Here is a 6,000-nt window from a genome sequence, read left to right as displayed (position 1 = left end):
CGGCGCGGAGCCGGGCTGGGAAGGGGCAGCCTTGGCGCCGCTTCCTCCGCGGGGCCTTCCCTGCCTCGTCCTTCGCTTCCAGGGTCAGGCAGGGCTTGGGGACAGCGTCTCCAAGCGGGCCGATGAAAATAACTTGAGGTTTGGCAGAACCAGCGTCCTGAGCCCCCGGTCCAGGCGGGGGACGCGACGGCAGGTGTGTCTTCACCGCGCCGCCGCGCCGTCCGGCAAGGCCGGGAGGAGGAGATGGCAAACGAAACGGCCGCCAAGTAGGTTTGGCGGACTGAAATTTACGTGACTTTGACAGGACTTTTCCTCCCGTGTCGCTGAGACCCTTGCAGCCCTCCCCGTGATCATTTCCTGGGGTGGGAACTTCGGCGATCTCCTAAGACGCCTGCGGGCCAGGCGGTTGAGGTTTAGATCCGCGGAGGTAGAAGAGGTAATGGGGAGGAACGTTTCCAAAGTAAACTGGAGGATAAAGCAGCGTCAGACACCTGGACGCGAAGAGACGTGTACGTACCTGTGAAGGGCCGGGGCTGAACAAAGCGTGCGGTGCGCTTTCCGTGGAACCAGGAACCGGGAGGCTTTAAAAGTAGCGTGGCTGGTTGTGTGCAGGGACACCTGTGTGAGTGATCGCAGGATGAGGTGTACAGAGTGGCCCCGGTCTGCAGCGCCATTTAGAGACGTAATAGTGTCACCAAATACTAGCGTCTCGCAGGCAACAGCATCTTCGCTGAGAGTACACTTCCGGGTGCTCCCTTCAGTTTCTGTCCCAGCTCCCCTGTTTTTCTTAAATTACCAGATATCTGAATGATAGCAGTGACACATCACCTTTCTGATCTTCTCAATTACTGTGTCTAGTTGCTTCTCCATTCCAAGAAAAATCCCTCCGGAAACTACGCTCTTGGCTTGCAGTGGATGATTTTTTTTTTCCCCAGGGGAAAAAAAAAATAGTAAATAAACCATATTACTTTCCTAGTCCTGTAAGCTGACCAAACCCTCGAGTGCCACGCTAATAGGGAAAATTGAAAGAGAACTGCTACATCTGAGATATGAAGTGAAAAGCAGCGGCATTGCTTTTTTCTCTAGTATCTGGTCTGGTTTTGAGTTGTCTGTTCGCAGGATGTTATCTAGTGGCCAGCTGATTGTCACAGTGGCTGTTTATGGCTGTGAATCCTTGTGTTTTTGTAATCTATACACTGTGAGAACTGATCTGCGGTGTTTTTGTAATTTGTACACTTGGGGAAGCTCAGTAAAACATTAGTGGTAATGTATGGAGAAAGAAAGAACGCTAGTTTAATAACTTCTGTTAATGGCATTCCGATGCAAAACAAGTTGAAGTGTACTTTGGTTTCTTTGTTGTTGGTTTTTTTTTTTTGGTACCAGGAATGGAACTCAGGACCTTGTGCTTGCCAGGCAAATACTTACGCCACTGAGGTATATCCCCGACCCTGAAGTGTATTTTCTTTGTATAGGTGCACCTCAGTAAATTCTTGTTAATCTATTTTCAGTAATGCAGAGGTGTTACTAAGCCTGAGTTATAAATCTGAGTTTTAGAAACACCAGGGGCAATCTTAGTTACCAGTGCATCTGGAGCATAAATGTTGCAAAAGGTTAAATAATTCTTATTTAGGGTTGTGTTAAAGGAAGCTTTAAAATAGTAACAATTATCTAGTTTAAGAGAATGTTCCTGAGTTTTTGACCCTCTCTGCCCCTAATTCTATAGTTGATTTCCTCATCTTTGTTTTCAGAAGGGAAAGTACTGTGTTAAATCAACATGAAAATGTCTTCCTTTCATTTGTTATTCTCCAAATTTTCGTGAATATGTTCTACCTGCTGGATTATTGAATTTGTAAACCAAAGTAAAGATGGCAGGGAAATTTGGGATAAAGTTACTTGTATTCAATATATTCTGTATTGATTTAATAAGAAGTTAGTTTTCTTCGATAATCACCCCCTGGCCATTTCCTTAGTAGTAAAAACTTGCAACTGCATTTTAAAATACCAGTTACTGTCATGGCAGCCATATTTATTGCTATTTTATTATTTCATGAGCTTTTTCCATTATTTTTCCATGCCACTATTAGGTTGCACCTTAAAAATCTTCATTGGGCAAACCTGAAATAGATGCAGAAGTTACTCTGAGCAGTATACATGCCTTTTTAGGTATTATGTATCAGTGCATATTTCCATGTGGCTATGATCATGTTGTATACCCAATTCCTAACTTCCTGTGTGGCCTTCTAAGTGTTTTATGCATATAAAAGACTCCTGCCCCCCATTCTTTTTGTAGCTGTTGGAAGCATATGATACCTACTGTTACACACCTTGGTCTTCTCATTTAGTAACCTAACTTGGCAGTCTTTCCAGAGCAGCGCATAGAGATCTGTCTTGTGCTTTCCATTAGCCCCATTGTGATCCGTTATTCCATAGTTTGGTTAAGCAGCACCTCCTGGTGTTGATGACTTAGTTTTCTAGCCTTTGCTATTATAAATATATATCTACAACCAGACATCGTATTTTTTGTTTTCACTTAAAATATACATTTCCTGAAGTTATTGAGTTTTAATGTTTGCTTTACATAAATGTTGGTCTTTATTTTAGCAAATTGCTACCTTATTTTCTGATTCATTAGAAACACTTGATTGGATAAATTCCAAAAGTACAAGAATCCAAATTACCTGTAATTCCACTACCTAAAGGTAGTACTATTGATCCTTTGCATAATCTTTTCTTTATCCTGTGCCTAACATTGCCCCTTTGTGAAGCCATACTCCACAAAGATGTTGAGGACATACTCAGCTGTAGTGCGATTAAAAGTTCTGTTACCATGGAACCTAAAGATCCAACAGCTTTATTTATTTAAATAAATCAGGGCCTAACCACTGGTTAGAGTACTGTACATTGAGTGAAAATTTTGTTTCAAATCTTGCATGTATGTACATTTGAGTGCCTGAGAAATAAAAGCTGAAAGATAATAAACTAGGATATAAAAGAGATTATTGGTGGAAGGTGATAGTTTTTATGCTCCTTTTAAACTTTAATATACTTTCTAGAATTTCTTTAACGATCATGAAATACTTGGATAGTCACAAAAAGTTTAGTTGTAAAATGTCATCTTTAAAAAAGTAGCTTCGTACTGGAAGAGTGAGTTTAAGGCCAGCTTAACCTACATAGCAAGACCCGGTCACCAAAAAAATGACATATTTCAGCCTCCCTTATACATTGGGTCAGATTACATGTTTACCGTAACTGCCACTTTTCTTTAGATCCAGAAATTCTAGTACAAGGCAGGAAAAGTGTTCACCTCTTAAAGTTATCTCGACAGTACTTAGAATACAAGTAGTTCTAATACAAAATTCTTGCTTAGACTTGTCAGTTCTCTAATGAGCCCGCCAAAGCCATTCCCCCAGCGCCTCCATCTTGTGCTGGGATCAAACCTGGGGCCTCACACATGCTAGGCAAGTCCTATGCCACTGAGCTGAATCCCCAGTCCAAGGCCATTTTCAAAATTACGACAGTCCTCATGAATGTCCGCTCTAGGACCTGCTTCTACAATAAAATAGTTAAAATCTGTTCTAAACTTAATCTTTGACATGAGTACATTCTGGAGCCGGCATTCACAGCAGTGTGGGGATGTGGGAACCATCATGTTCACTCTTAAAAATTTCCTCCAGGAAAAATTTGAAGTTGATGGATTTTTTTTGAGATAGGGTCTTGGTAGTTCAGGGTGGTCTTGAACTCACTGTGTAGCCAAGGCTGGCCTCTAGTCTTCCTACCCTTCCTACCTCAGCCTCCAAGTGCTGGGATTACAGATGTGTGCCACTACCCCCAGCTTAGGTGATGGATATTTTGAGAGAGGGTCATTGAGATGTAGTGTATCTCCAGTGTAATAAGAGGCTGTTAGCCCCTGAGCCATTCCTGTAGCATTTAGGAACCTGGGCAGCATTCAAAAAATTAAGTGGCTATAAGTAGAATTATTTGTATAGAAAATAAAACATCACTAGACCATCTAGGGTCAGATGGAACTGCTCCTTTTTAAATGGTGCCTCACTCATTTTCATGAAATCCTACTGCAATGAGATGTTAATTTAATATTTATTTTGAAAAACGAATTCTTAATATTTGGTAGTCATAATTTTTTCTTCTAAATATAGCATTTCTCATGTGCCCCCTTTTAAAAAACATAAAAATCTCACTATAGCTCCCTCCCTTCTGACCCATTATGAAAATAATATGTAAAAGGGAAACAGTTGGGTTATATTCTCCAAATATAAAGTTATAATCAGAAAAGCATTATAAACAAACACCACCTAAAGATTCTGCCCTGACCCCCCCAATTGAGCTCTTCAATAAAATAAATTGCTTTCAAATGTAAAACTCAGAATATTTCAGTTTATTAAAACCATGAAATACAATAGATGTGAACTTCAGGATACTTTTAGAGATTATAAGTATCACTGAACTTAAAATTTCCTCTGTATTGATAGGGTATGAATAAATGAAGGTCACATTGCTTATATACACTTTTATTTGATAGAGTGCATTTTAATGCCTGGACTATTGTGATTAATTATGGTTTTAATAAGCAGCAGAGTGCACAGTACTGATTCTGCCAGCTTCTGGGCCCAACACTAACAGGGCTTTTAAGTAACTTTAAGTTTTCCTCTGAAATGTTTGTAAGAATTGAGCATAGAGTAACCACAGACATCAAGAAATTTATTTGATTGCCTTTAGTATTCTACTGAAATGATGATTATTTTAATTGATTCACTAATAAAAATTATTAGAAGTTTAACCTGGAAAATATTTGTGAAGATTTGATATGTGCTTTGAAATCTGACTGTAAATTGCCTGAGGAAGAATGATGATGAAGTAAGATGACTTGTTCTCTAAAAGACAAACTCAGAATCAAAGTAGTTGTTACTTTGGGAGATTGCACACTTCCCCGTCGGCCTTGCAAGTAAATTTACTACAGCATGAAAAGCAAGATGCCGGGCTTTTGTTCCTGCATTTCCTCTGCTGTCCGTCCCTCCTCCCCCCCCCCCCCACATACTCTTTCAGTACCAGTGAGAGACCATTCAAGCAATTTTTTAGAAATAAGGAACCGTGTCATCATGGGAACGTGAATACATTGAAAGAGTATCACAGTAGACCTCTGAGACCACACTTGGGAGCTGGATTCTAACATGTGCTCCATTTTACCTTGTGCTCCATCTTACCTTGGGCAACCCTGGAACTTCCCTGAACTTCAGTCTTTTTACCTGAAAACTGGGGATAATAGTGCTTCTTTCATCTCTTTCCATTGAAAACCATGTTAAAAGTACAAGAATGTTTTGGAAACAGTTGCCGTTAAATCTCTTCATTAAAACAGTATTGTCTGCTTCATTGGTTATTGTGTTGATTAAATGAGATAGTCCATGCATAGCAATTAGCATAGAATCTGAAATATGATAAATACTCCATAAATGTTAGTTGATAACATTATTACTAGCATTTACATTATTAATGGTTCACTCATTAAGAAACATTATTGCAGTGGTGATACTAGTTAAAATATACTAGTTATGCTGGGCACAGTGCCCAATGCCTATAGTCCCAGCTACGCAAGAGGCTAAGGAAGGAGGGTTGTAAGTTTGAGGCCAGATGAGGCAACTTAAGGAGACCCTGTCACAAAATAAAATATACAGATGGCTGAGAACATAGCTCAATGGTAGAGCATCCCTGAGTTCAATCCCCAGTACCGTAAAAATAAATACACAAAACACTCATGGTTTTTCCATTTAATCAGTCAGCAGCTACTTTTTGTCCACATACTTAACCCTTTACTTTGCTGCTATTTCAAACATCAGTTTTGGGTCATATGTGACTCATTATAGTCACCGAAGCACACACTTCCAAGGATCTTCATTTTTAAGGTAATTGTCTGCTTTTTAAAACAGGTGAGTGCCAGCATTCTCATTGCCTTGCCCTGGTGTTACTGCACTCATTCATTAAAATGAC

General features: G+C 40.0%; 1 protein-coding gene across 1 annotated transcript in view; it reads left to right on the top strand.

The window, feature by feature from the left end:
- Gorasp2 (golgi reassembly stacking protein 2, 55kDa) overlaps positions 1–6,000 on the top strand; it is a 29,004-nt gene that overhangs the window by 389 nt on the left and 22,615 nt on the right. The window lies entirely within an intron of this gene.

Source organism: Chinchilla lanigera, unplaced genomic scaffold (assembly GCF_000276665.1).
Source record: "Chinchilla lanigera isolate Chin_1 unplaced genomic scaffold, ChiLan1.0 scaffold00048, whole genome shotgun sequence".
NCBI lineage: Eukaryota > Metazoa > Chordata > Mammalia > Rodentia > Chinchillidae > Chinchilla > Chinchilla lanigera.
This window is presented reverse-complemented; position numbering and strand designations above follow the sequence as displayed.